Source organism: Solanum stenotomum, chromosome 6 (genome assembly GCF_019186545.1).
Source record: "Solanum stenotomum isolate F172 chromosome 6, ASM1918654v1, whole genome shotgun sequence".
Taxonomy (NCBI): domain Eukaryota; kingdom Viridiplantae; phylum Streptophyta; class Magnoliopsida; order Solanales; family Solanaceae; genus Solanum; species Solanum stenotomum.
The window spans coordinates 31,103,166-31,117,520 of NC_064287.1; the positions used below are offsets into that span (position 1 = coordinate 31,103,166).

A 14,355-nucleotide genomic window follows, 5' to 3' on the forward strand; every position below is an offset into this window, starting at 1 on the left:
TAAAAGGTATGAAAGAAGACGTGTCTACCCTCAGCCAGACTGTCACTTCTCATTCAGTTTCAATCAAACAGTTAGAGACCTAAATGGGTCATAACTCATTTCATCTAAATCCGAGACAACAAGGGGGTTTTCCTAGTGATACTATGGCTAACCCTAAGAGTGAGTTCTGAAGGTTAACTTGCGTCATGCCGCGACGTTAACTAAGGCGCTGTTTGGGAGGAAACCCAAAACCATTTACTCGCCTTTTGTTACCTTGATAAAATAATAGTGTGTTGTTTGTACAAATTAAGGAAAGCACTTGATACGATGCATGTGGGTGAGCAACGGTTCAGTTTGGCGAGTCATCGACAAGTTAGGCGTACCCGATCATTCCCACTATTTGACGCAATACAGCTTAAAGGTTAAGTCTGTACAACTCGGCGGAGTATGAACTTTTTCGGCGTATCACCAATCCAATTGGAGATCTCGATAATGACCGCCGATGTAATGCTTACTTGAACTGAAAACTTTGATATATTTGGCGAGGAAATTAGACATTCAGCGTTTCGCCGAGTGATCGAGCGAGATCAACTAACATCGTTGAATGAACAAAAACTGGACGGTCACAAGCTGCAGGTTTAAAAGTTCCATTTTATTCACTTTCTTTCACTTGGTCCCTTTTCACAAACTCACACTCGCACTTTAGTATTTATATCTCTTGCACTTTTTAGAGTATTTTAAGTATCAAATTATGCGCGGATTTGTATCACATTGCTGCCTAGCACGTCAGTGCAATCTAATTCAGCACCAAAGGTTAGTAATCGAGCCCCTCAATTGTTTTATCAAAACTTGTACTCATCTGCATAATGATTGATAGTGTAAAGTCTCTGTTGAGTCTTTGAGTTGATAGAGTTGTGTTGCATTATCGATTATTAATTGGTACTATTTACGAAATTGGTGAAATTCTACTAGGTTGTACTTTGGAGTTAAATCATTTTGCTATAGGATTGCTAGAATTGTGTTGGGTCTTCGTTAAATTGGTGTTGTACAATCTTGCATCGCGCTATCTGTGGTTGCGGGGTGAAATTTGAAAGGCTGGGTCGAAAATAAACACGTTGAGCTGAGCGGCGAAGTGAACAAATTCCGCTGAACAACTCAGCGGTTCGCCTAACGCCCCAATTTCGCCTTTAACTGATTACTTTATGTATTCATTGATCTGTGACTTTCGACGAGCAGTTTAATTCACAAAATGCACTCGGCTACTCGCCAAAAGATCCTGTGTTCGCCCTTTGTTTGAGCCCTTGTATAAATTGTGCATCATTTTCAACGACTAGCCTGACAGGATAAGCACTTCGCCAACTAGCTTGGCTAAGTGATTCCACCCTCACAAACACCTGTTTACCTCTGTTTGAATTACTATCTAACTTTTCTTCGAAGCCTTTGCAGAAATTGCTAGACCAAAAGTCGTAGGGATAAATGATCCACCCAGGTACATAAGAGCACAAGAGTTTAAAAATGATGAAAAGGAAGCGGAGCTAGCCAGACAAAGAAAATATACCAATGAAGCTAGAGCAAAGTGACGAATACCCATCGACCCCAATGTGCCTACATAGGCTAGAAGATTTGTTAAGGCAATACGGGCCTTTAGAGTAGCTCAGGAGATACATCAGATGATTGCAACTAATCTTGCTGCAGAGGCCAAGGCAGAGGCAAACAATACTCCGGGTATTGATGCCGAGACAGATGAAGCGACCTATTGGCCAGGATCACCTCTTTACCTCCCTCTTTGGCTTATTATATTTTCCAGTTTGGATTTCGTATTACCTGCATTTGAGGACAAATTGCTTTTTATTTGTGGTGGGGTGAGGCCCACACTTTTGTGTGTTGTTTATGACTCGTGTTTTGAATTCATTTGGGTTGTCTGTTTATAATTGTGTTAATAACTGCTTTTATGTAGATGTTTGAGCTCGTGGCTCCATTTACTTTTAATTGCAAAATGATTTAGATCCTTCCAATTTTTTTTGAATTTTTTGCACATTTTATGCCACCCCTCTTGAGTTGAATGTGGCTGTTCTTTTGCAAGAATTTAAGTCTTGGTTTCGATCAATACCGATGACTTAAATAGTGCTCTCAATTGAACGAACATGAATGTATGGCCACGATGAGGCCAAATGAAGTTACATAGACAATATGTGAACTCTTTGCATCTCGTTGTGATTAGCCATTTATCGAATTGATTTTCTTGCTATGACCATTGCACACTAGAGAAAGTGTGTAGTCTTGCTTAACTCAAGTGTCGATGCGTTGTGTGATTAGCTTGCTTTGAACCATAAATGAATAAACCTTTAATTTGCCATGTTAGTCTGATTAATTTAGAAAGGTGTCCTCTTGAAATGATCTTAGGCAACTTTAAAGAGTGTAAGCCAAATTTAACATATACCTCTTTTGTGGCCTATCCGTGAGTGTGTGAAACTCTTTTTAATACCTTTTGAGCCTTACCTTTCTTTGGAAGAACCTTGATGAACCCTAGACCTTACTTGACGCACTACCTACAACCCTCTAAATTTGTGATTTAGTGAATAGCCAACTTAGGTCAAAAGCGTAAGTTGGGGGTGTGGTGAAAAGGTAAAGGAGAAGTCAAGAAGTGCAAGAAAAAGTCCCCTCCTAACCCATGGAATTGCATGAGTGGAAACCCCTTCAATGTAAAAATTAAAATAAAATTATGGAATAAGGTACGAAGGAAATCGGGTTTCCAAGCAATCTATGAAGGTGAATAAACAGGTGACTTAGAAGTATTATAAAAAGAATTGATAAAGGAGGAGAAGGGAATGCCTTGAGAATACCACATCTCACGAGGATGAAAAAGTCACTGAGCTTAAATGAGCATACCTTTACATTCAGCCCCATTACAAGCCTTAGAAAGACCTTTTTGATCTTGAGTAAGCTAAATCAAAAGTCGATTGGAAAATAAGGGCAAACCTATGGGTGAAAGCATGTATTATGTTCCTTTTTTTGAGTGTGAGTGTTGCATCTGATTCCTGATCTGGAATTGATTAACCTCTATGTGTGAATATGGAATCATTCTTCATGTGAGGGAATTTAGATACTTTTTGTCTAGCTTGAACTCGCACAAGTAGCAAGTATTGCGAGCATAAGAATCTCTAGTAATGGTGTGTTACAACCTGAATCTTTGAGTACATAGTTGATATTTGCATAAGTAATTTGAATCCTATTGTGTATGTTCATGACTGAGTCTTGTGTAGCACTGTTTGAGACACCCTTTTTGAACGGATGAACTTGAGTTTGCTTGATGACAAGCAAAAGTTTTAGTTGGGAATGTTGATGAGTCCACAAACTGGACTCATTTAGGGCTTTATTTTGATAAGAATAGTGTCCTCGAATGTTTATTTTGTCTAAATATCTGAAGAAAACTCTTAAGTTTCAGGTATTTGAAGTTTTAGTGAAAGCATGGACACTTAGGTGCAAAAAGGAACAAAAAGGCTGAAAAGAACGAAGAAGCTGAAGCCCGAGCATCACCAAGCACACTTGGTAATTCACCGAAGGGATTTACTCCACCCTTTGTTCCAGTACGCGAAGCCCTAAAGAAGAAGGATAAAAAAAGGCGATGAAAGAAGCAGTCGGAGCTTCGCCGAATAGTTCCGCGAAGCAGTACTATACCACCCATTAGTCTAGAACGTGAAGATGGGGAAGGCAAGCACGAAATGGCGATGAGACAGACGAAGGGCGAATCGCTGAAGTCATTCGGCGATATCTACTAACTTCGCCGAAAGATTTGTCAACGCTATTTTCTGAAGTCTATAAATACTGAACTTACTATTAATTTTAGAGAGTCGAACATTTATTTTAATATCCAGAATAGAATAGTACTTTTTGGATTTTTTCTCTCAAGTTTGGAGAGGGTTTTTGGGAAACTTGAAGAAAGAAGAATTTCATCTTCCCCAAGTTGGAAGTGGATCTTCTCCATTCTTCTTCCTTTTCTTAAATCAAGGTTTAATTTCTTATACCCATCTGATTTACTATTATTTTAGGTGTATTTTGTTATTTCTTGATGTGTGGCTAAAAACCCCCATTCTTAGGGTGTGATTTAGCAAATATGTGTTGATATTATTGTTGGGTCTTGCTTGCTGATAGGTTAGATGTAGTTTAATGGTGATTTCAACTAGTAGTTGTTGTTTAATCTAAAAAGTTTGCAGATGCAAATACAAAGCCATCCATGTATTTTTGGCTTGCCCGAGAGGGAGGTTTCGAAACCAGGACCACTAGATTGATGGCCTAAGGAGTGGGTCGACATAAGGTTCAGCCCGAAAAGGTGAGCCCTAGTCCCATGTCCTAACACTCATCTCGAAAGAGTGAGTGGGGTAAGGCGTAGGCTGGTCTTCATGTGGCAAATGGGTGTCCGAGAGGAATGCGTTTGAAATGGGGTAAGTTGCCCGAGAGGGATCTTATTTCCATTTAAAGCCTAGCCTAGTCACTATTATCTTACAAATTTCCTTTTAAAAGCATGTACCCAACTACTTATCTCAACTTGTATTGGGGTCACACCCCAAGAACATTTCCCCATGCTTGATTTTCTTGTTAATTTTTGTTATGTTTACTACTTGTGACAGAACCCCCAAATCGATATTTGACACTTTCGTGTCACCCCTTTTAATTTACTATATTTTAATTGTTAATGTCTTTAGCTATGACTAGTTAGAGCTTAATTTTATTTTTCTATCAACTCTCAAAACTAGTCCCTTGGGACACGACCCCAACCTTTAGTTGGGTTACTATACTATCGACTATCGTAGACAGTCATACCGTAGGTTAGTGTCGTTGGTCACGATAAGCATTAGTTGTCCATCATGCTAACAAAAGTTTCATATATCAAACTAGATAAAATATTAATCATAAAACCAAATCAAAACAATAGAAATCAAGAAACAAAAAAGGTTCGACTGAAGCTTGCAAGAAAAAAATACCTCTAGCACGAGCTGAAAAATAGAGAAGAAAACTCAAAACTTGGCATAATTTGAGCAAAATTCCCTTTGATATAAGGTTTGCCTTGAATTTTCTCTTGAAATTTCATCAATAATTTGTCGAGTTCTGCCATTTGTAAAGATGTCTAAAGCTAAGAAAGAAATGGAGAGAAAAAAGCTAGTATTTTGAAAAAGTATTTTTTTGTGAAATGGGTTTACTTTGAAGCTCTTCACTTTCCCAAATGAATCACCTTACTTTGGAAAATGCAATTCACTGTGAAATTTGTTATTTCACAGGAATTATGACAGAAAAAATTATTATTTATATAAAATATTATTGTAATACCAAAATTACAATATTAAATTGATAAGTACGGTTAGTAGTAGGATAAAAATCACATACTTTAATTAATTAAAAGTTAAATATGATTAGTGAGATATCATAGGGACAAAAACCAAAATAAGACAACAACACACGGATGAAAACAATTATTTTCTAATTTACATTTAAAGGAAAAAACAAAAAGAGAAAAAAATGGACAAAAATAACCAAAAAAGACAATAGTAAAAACTGAAAACTAACTAATAATAGTGAGAGTGCTTGTGCAATAGGAAATCTACAGTTTCCTATTACCATTGTCAAGCAAACATGAGAGGTACTAGCGTTTTGATTACAGGTCTGATTGAACTTAATAATTTTGATCAAATTTTATATTTATAGTAAGAAAATAAGTGAATATATAAAAATTATTAATTTTGAATTCAATAACTTTTTTAAAAAATAAAATTCTAAACTCCTAAACTTCAAATTTTGTTCTGCCTCTGTCAGCAAATGATGACTGTTTTGGACCTCTCTATCTTATATATCTTAAAGACAATAACAATTACCAAATAATTTGTACATAGTCTTTATTGATAGTAATTTTATTTTCTTGCATTTTCATCAATTATCACGATGTGTAATTTCGACCAAAATGGAACCACGAGTTTCAAATGTAAGGATGATCTTTCGAGATTGTCTTTTGATTATGATAAGTGGGTAATTTATCTACTGTTCTAGTCCTTAAGCTAAATTTGTTTTCATATAGAAAAATGTGACAATTATGATGTTTTAGCATCAAAAGACAAATTTTCATGATCTTACAGGTGTTTAGGTTGAAATAACGTAAAAATGTACAAAAAGGAGCTGAAAATAAGCAAGCAGTTCACTATAAGAAATTAATGTTGGTGGTGAGAAAGTTATACGATTGCATGTCCACATGCGATGCCGCATCACTAATTTAGCACTAGTGCACCACACTGTAATTGTTCTATTTTTTTCTTTGTATTGCATTAGGCTGTAGATATAGTGAAAAATTGGGGTGTAGTTTTGTAATGTTTGCACTTTTGGTAATCAATAAAATTATTTATTTACTAAAGAAAATGAATCAATAAGCTATTAAAGGCAACATATCAAATTCAACCCCCACCCCAAACCCTTGCACTTTCATGTTTGAGAGAGAGTTATACATCACCAATCACCAAATCCTTTATGACCCAAAAACGAAGGTCATCAAGTAGTGAGTTTGTCATTTATCCACTCGGTCAAAAGTTAATATGAACCTCAATTGTCTCTTATATCTCAACCAAGGTTATCCGTAAAAATTTACTTACATGATTACATTCAACAAATGAATATAAAATATATATCTTTCATACATATGTTATTTCTTAAACACGATTAGATGACCCTTTCACAAGTGAAAAAATTACAATAATGGACTATTAAAATTTACCCACATATCATTTTAGATAGCTTACTCAATTTGTCGATAGTTTCTTCAGATCATCGACAAATTTCCATCGGATCCTCCCTTAAAAATAACGTCGTGTTAATGAATATTTGCGATTTGACTCTTCTTCCAAATTCTTATTTGGACGAGACACTATTCATAGATTTTTTAAAATCAATGATTGAGATTTAGTAAATCAAAAGTTAGTCTTAATCATGATTAAAATAATTAGTTGCTTTCATATATTTACTTTCATAATATTTGTTTGATCCCACACCTTTTTTGGTACACGATATCTTTTTTAAATATATATTTTTTTAAAGTTCTTACTTGCCTGGAGTAAATTCTTGTCATCATTTTTACTTTTTATTTTTTGCTACCACTATTTTTCATCTCAAATTGTTTTAAACCAAATTTGGATGCTTTAGAGAAAAAATTCAATGTTTAAAGAGAAGTAAATAAATTTAGATGATTGGATCTTCCCGCTTTCAAGGGCATCTACAATCCTATTCTTTATTTTACTATCCAAATATAGAGTTTTCTATTTTTTTTTTGGAGATTAACTTGTGTGCAATGACTATGTAAAGTTTATTTACACAATCAAGTAAGTTTAGTAGGAATAGTCAGACGCTTGTTAACCTCATTTTTAAATTATTTCTTTTTGATATTTTAAATTACTCATTTATTAAATTTTTCTCTCTTTGCGCTTCATAACCGTAGGACTTGAGATTCTTTTATCTGAGCTTCTCTCTGCCCCATGCTGCTAAGCTCCTCATTTAGGGTTTCATAATATCTTTTATTCATGTAAAAATATTCAGAGGTTATTACCTTTGATTTTTTGTGGAATTATTGTAAATTTGCAGCAGATGTTTGCAATTTGAATCTATTATAGATTCTTCTGATGTTTCAACCTTATGTCGTTATCTCTGATCTCCAAACTCATCATTTATATATTTACTTTGTATAATCATATTTCATTGAAGGTACATGTTGCGTTGCAACTTATTTTCATTATACGACTTTGATGATTATCTCTTTGGCAATTAATTGACGAGGAAGTCTCAAAAAGGACTCTAGAGCCACCTTTATGTTGTTTGACGAGTGTTGCTGCACAAGGAGCTATTGGTATTGCCTTAGCCAACGGTAGATTTGTAAAATATCTAAGACCAATTCTTAACACTAAACGGGTCATATGGAATATTTCAGAGGCTTCGAATTATGTTCTAAATGTTACCTCAAATTGACAAAATATGAAACTTTCAGACACCTTATTTTGCACTGCAGATGTGATATGGAGTTGCATCTTTTGAATGTGTGGGGTCATTATGAGTTAAAAGATGCCTACAACTTATGTTGCTTGAGAACTCCAAAAATATTGACGCAAAAATGAACTATTGTTGGGGTATCGACACACACCCGTAGATATTTTTAAAAAGTTTAAACAACATAGCATACAACAACTCATATATAGCAATTATGTTCAATATATTTTGAAAGATTTCAATATTTGTATGAGAAAAATATTCTCTAGAATGAAGAAGTACTTTTATATTTCAAAAATATTATATCACTTTTTATATTTACTCTTTTGTTACACTAATTTATTCGTAATTGCTAAAAGTAGTGCATATTTCTATTGATTAATAAAAAGTTAAGCTATAATATTGTATATGTTTTTAGTCTATTATTATTGTGAGTCTATTATTAAATTTTTGAAATTATTGAACTTAATTGGATTGTCTAAATTGGTTTGCACTTTTTTATTGTTAAAGAAGCAGTACTATTATTTTAACCTTTGCATCACAGTTCAGTAGATACTAAATGTTATAACAACAACAACATATTCAGTATAATCTCACAAGTTAAATCACTGGATAGTATGAACACTAAACACAAGTTATAAGCTTTGTGCACCTTTACACTACTATCAAATCGTACATCAGAATTTTGAAACCCCAAAAGATTTTAATAGTTAATTTTATGATTTTACCATCACTTTAAATAATATTAAACGTTATTTTTAAAAAATAGAGTAATTATCTATTTTTAATCAAAAATATTTTAGAACTTTGACTTAAACAATTCAAATCTTCATATTACAAATAAAATGTTTACATCAACACACAACGTGATGTATTGCAAACAAACATTTTGCCTCTTATTAACTATATTGTTGTGCATGTGTGTATATATTTGAGGCCAATTATTATAATTTAGCTTTATGCGGTTAGTTTTTATGAGACGCTCTTGTAAAGACACATGAGTAAAATAAACATACAACCAAAAATATAAAGTGCAAACTTGAATTAAAACTGTAACAGTGATTGCGAGTAAAATTGAAAACAAAATCTTGAAAGGATTTTTTTTTTATCTAGAACCTCGAATTATTTTCTACCAATAGAAAAGAAAAAACTAAATTCTAGATGTTTGCCTCTCCATGAGTCTTGCTCAAGTCTTGAAGCTCTAAAGACAAGCTTTACATTCATAAATCATAAATCTTATCGATATGGATATGAAGTTGTTCTCAGCAGATCCTGAAAAATATTAAAAGTTATTTTAATATATATATATATATATATATATATATATATATATAGGTATCTAAATACGTTATAAATATATAGGAACACGATAAGAGCAATCTACCATGAATAAGGTATGATATCCATTGTCAATTTTTCCTTGAAACAACTCTGAATATATTTTTTTTAAATTAAAAAAAATAATTTATTACGTAAATATATGAAGGTGGATGAAAATAAGTTTTAATATACACATAATATGAAGTATCAAAAGAAAAGTTTACCATTATGGGAGTTGTACTAAGAAGTGGTAGTATGCTTTCAAATTTCATTCAACATTAGAGTGTGGACTATACATCAAATATCAAAGTTACAAAAAAATAATCAATAATTATTACATTATATAAAGTGAGATTACCTAATTGCCTTTCCGTTGCCCTTGCCCTTGCCCTTTCCTTTGCCATTTTTTAAACTTTTAATTTACCCTATTTTTTTCTTAGACGAGTCAGAGATTTTTCTAAACCACCTCTCATTCTCAATGAATTTGGAAGTCCTTTTGTTACCATATATAAAGGATCAATCAATATGGTGTTTTGTCTCTCCTCACTTGTGTTTTGTTCCACATTTGACTCGTTAATTAGACCATCACATATATCATCATTCTCAACCTCATAAAGGAGTTCATCAAGCTCTTCACATAATTGGGATAATCTTTAATACACAAATTTATAATGTCTTTCAGACTGTGTAGCTCATTCAAAAAGGACAAACAAATGCATCATAATATTATTGAACCATATAAAGGAAGACTTCAAATTATTAACATGCAATTTGTCATTTGAAATGTCATCAACTTTTTTTGGGATTGCATATCATGTCCACCGATTCAACTTATATATAACATGATGGAAATGAGTAAATTTGTTTCTTTATAAATACCACAAGAACATGCCTACATAAGATTCTCATGAACTTAAACTTACAAAAAGAGCGAGTAGCTTCTTTAAGTATAATGTTCAATCTAACAGTGTAGGCAGTTGTTTGTTTTTGAAACAAATGAACTTTATAGATATGTTTGCATCACAAACCTCATTATTTTTTCAAATAAATTTTTGAGAATGAGTCTATTCTTTTTGAATTTTTCAAAATATTTTTCTGATATATACCTTTGTTGCTTCATCCTCCATGGGATATAATGTCTTCAAGATAACATTTGAATATTTTGTCTTATATTTCCTTTCCCTTATTTTATCATATCTCTAGCATCAATAGCTTTATCATATTGTGCTACAAATACACTCATAGGTGTACTAGAGTTATGATAATCCTTAAAAAATTGTTCATACTCTCATCTCTTTGAGTTGTTGACAATATTCCAACACAAAAGTTCCTTCTCTCATATGTTGAAATCCAATTTTTACAAATTTCATATAATTCTTTGCAATCAACTATATTCTTTCAAATTGTAGGTTTTCATAATATCAATCCAAGTAGCTTCAGATTTCTCAAGCATGGTCGTACCATGTAGACACTTACTAAAATTAGTTTTGAAATCATCAAAGTCATGATAGACATGACTTAAATATTTGATAATTTTCTTTTCAATATGCCACATGCAAAAGTTGTGTACATAATTTGGAAACATATTTACAACTACATTTCTTATTGTAGTATCATGATCCGTGATAATTATACGAGGCATAACACCGTGTATTATCTCTTGTCAAATATGACGTAACCACTCAAAAGTTTCTTGAGTTTCATCCAAAGAACAGCACAACTAGATAAAATGGATTGATGATGGTTATTAACTCTGGTAAATGGACAAAAGTCATCTTATATCTCTATTTGTCAAGTATGTAGGATAAAAAATGACTACATCGCCAAAGTTTTAATAATGTATCCTATAACTAGCATCTACCAAAAAATAATTAGCTAGATGATATTCTACATCCATTTGTATTGCATAAAAGAAGCTCGAGCTTCAGATTGACATTTTTGAAAGTACTTCAATATCAGTTTGACATCTCAATTCTAAAGATTCTTTTGCCTTTTAGTACTCATATAATTTTGAATGTCTCATCCAGTTAAATTGAGATTCTCTACACCCTAATAGTGATGCAATTTTATTAGGAAGAACATTTAAATTATCTAATAGTGTAACACTCTGTATCCAAAAATGGGAAATGAATCAATTTTGGGAAAACTATAGGTGCCAGCCACCCACAGCCCGTGGATGGGACCACGGACCGTAGGTGTGGTCCGTGAATGGCCCTGCCTAACGTAGGTCTAGAGGCTCATAACCATGACCTGACAAACGGACCGTAGGTCAGACCACGGTACGTGGTTCACTAGCAAAAAATGATGTCTCTGATGACCAACAACAGTCCACCAGGATGGGCCATAGGTCAGACCATGGTTCGTTAACTCGGGTCCGTTGGTGGTCAGGTGACATTTATTTCCGGGGTTTAGTTGGGTCTTTTCCTAATTAAGTAGTTCCTATACTATGTCATTTTGCCTATTTTTAGGACCCCTATATAAGTCTTTTTACCCCCAAATTTACCAATATAAATCATTCTCTCAAAACTCAGCCAAAAAGAAAGAACTCTCAAATAATTGTCTCTCTATAGAACTTGAAGAAGAAGAAGGAGGAGGAGGAGGAGGATTCACCTAGGGTTTCAAGCTAAGGTCTCAATTCCTCCATTGAAGGCTAGAATTTAGATTCAAGGTATGATATTTTTCATAGATAGATTCCTTCCATCCATGGAGTTTCCAAATTACTCTATTTCAAAAGGTAGAATTCCCCAATTGAGATAGAGTTTTCTTCAATTTCCATGGGTTCTTTTAATTATTGATTTAAATGATTGGAATTATGATCTCTTATGCATGAATAAATGAAATACTATGATTTATGATGATTTCCCTATGAATCCATGTAATCCACATGTTTTCAAGTTATGAGCATATGATGTGGAATTTTGATTATGAAGGAAGAGTTTTATGAAATTAAGCATGTATTGCAAGCTTTACATGAAATTATGATGAAATCCATATCTAACCTATGAGTATTGAAGATTGAAAGTAGGTATTGAGACTCATGAGGTAAATTATGGATTTATGCATTTTCTTATGAAATCTATGCAAATGTTTTAAGGGTGCTTTGAGAGTAAAGTACCAATGATGATGATGATGATGATGTGTTGTTGAAGGGATATTCTCATAAACACATACTAGTATGATGTGAAAGGTTTTCTCACATAATAAGGATTCTGAGGTTGAAAGGTTTTCTCAACTAACTGAATCAAAGATTAAAAGATATTATGAAAAGATCATGGACGGTGAAAGGTTTTCTCACGCATGGTCTAAGGAGCTATCCTAATGAAACTTAACTTGGATTGGTTATCCTAGGGTAGTTTTCCATGGATCATGAGATAAGTCAAGACTTAATAACCAATCTATGGGATTTATGCTTAGCACCGAGAGGATATTGATATGAGATGGAAGCCCTCACATCAGTAGAGGTCGGGTTTCTAAAAGAAATCTCTTGAGATGGAAGCCCTCACAGCAGTAGAGGTTCGGTTTCTAGTAGCAATCTCCTTATCCCTTAAACTATGTGCCACCATAGGACAATTAGCTAGTGGATCCACTTAAGCTATAAATTCATGGTCCTTACCTTGACAAGTAGGAAAACCCTTTTCGGTGTGGGAGACACCGGGGGATCATGTTATAGCACACATGGTCTCTATGTCGGTTAAGGCTAATTCCCCACATTAATATTGAACTAAGGGTACTTCAAGAAGTATCTCATATGTTTTCAAATGTTTAAAGATGATTAGCTTGCATTGGTCTTGTTTTATGAAGTATGTTTTCTAACCTTCTTATATCATATTTTAAGTTGGTCAAATGCATGTTATGAAATGGAATGTCCCTTTTAGAATGTTTTAAATGTTTTATGCATAGCTATCATACTTGGTGCATTGTTTTGTACTAGCGCATACTCTTTCCTACATTTTCCTAAATGTAGGGTCCGATATTCAGGGTTCTCAGTTTCGTGGCTAGAGCTTGGTTTGGTTGATTCCAGAGCTTGGTGAGTCCTCATGTATCAAGGGCGGATTTCTATTCTTTTAGTAGTTTCTTTCATTTATTTCTCTTTTGGACATGATGTATGGGCTAGGCCCAATTTTATTCTAATGTATTCGATGGTTATGATGAGACAAGTGTTTTAGACTTCCGCTTATCTTTTATAAAAACTATTGGACTTGGACTATTGGTTTACTCTTCTTGTTCAATTTCTTATGTTATGAGAACTAAGTGTCTTTTATAGAGTTCTTCTGGGTTCTATACGCCATGTTACATTAAGGGTGTACTCCTGGGTCGTGACAAACTTGGTAATCAGAGCACAGGGTTTAGAATGGTCCTAGGATGTCTCATAAGCCACATCTAGTAGAGTCATGTTCTTGAGTGTGAAGTGCACCACATTTATGAATAAGAGTCTATAAGATGTTTAGGAAACTCCACTTCTGTCATTACTCTAAAGTCATGCGATAGAGTCTAACTCTATAAGGTCTTTCTCCTAATCCTTACCTGATGGTCTACATGACATGACTACTCAAGGAGCTTTCACTAGTGTAATTGAGGGAGACAATGTTGATCAATGACCTCCTCCTCAAGCTCTTCAATCTTTGATCGACCCTTTGACCAATCAGATGACTAATACAGAGTTTAGGGATGTTTTTCTAATGTTGGCTTAAGTCGTAATGACCCAGACCAATAGGGAACTTATGGTCCATGTGAACCCAATTTTGGGTACGACGGCATATGGAGTGAGGAACTTCACTAGGAGAAATCCTCCGGAAGAAAGGTTTAGAAAACTAGAAAGGGCAAGATCCAAGGATAGTAACTCTAGGTCTGATGGACATGTTCGTCCTGGATTTCAACAAAGGTTTTCTGGGAAAAGTTCTTCTAAGACTCCTCCAATGTTTAACAAAAAGAGGGTGTCTAACCCTAAGTCTCGAAGAGGTGGTAGTAGGTCTTTATGGCCGGATTGTGCTAGGTGGGGAAGAAAGCATGAGGGTAAGTGTCTAGCCAGCATGGATGTCTGCT

General features: G+C 34.0%; 1 pseudogene; it reads right to left on the minus strand.

Moving 5' to 3' along the window:
* Positions 1 to 9,737: 9,737 nt before the first annotated feature.
* On the minus strand, positions 9,738 to 13,601 carry LOC125868655 (protein FAR1-RELATED SEQUENCE 5-like; annotated as a pseudogene).
* Positions 13,602 to 14,355: the final 754 nt, after the last annotated feature.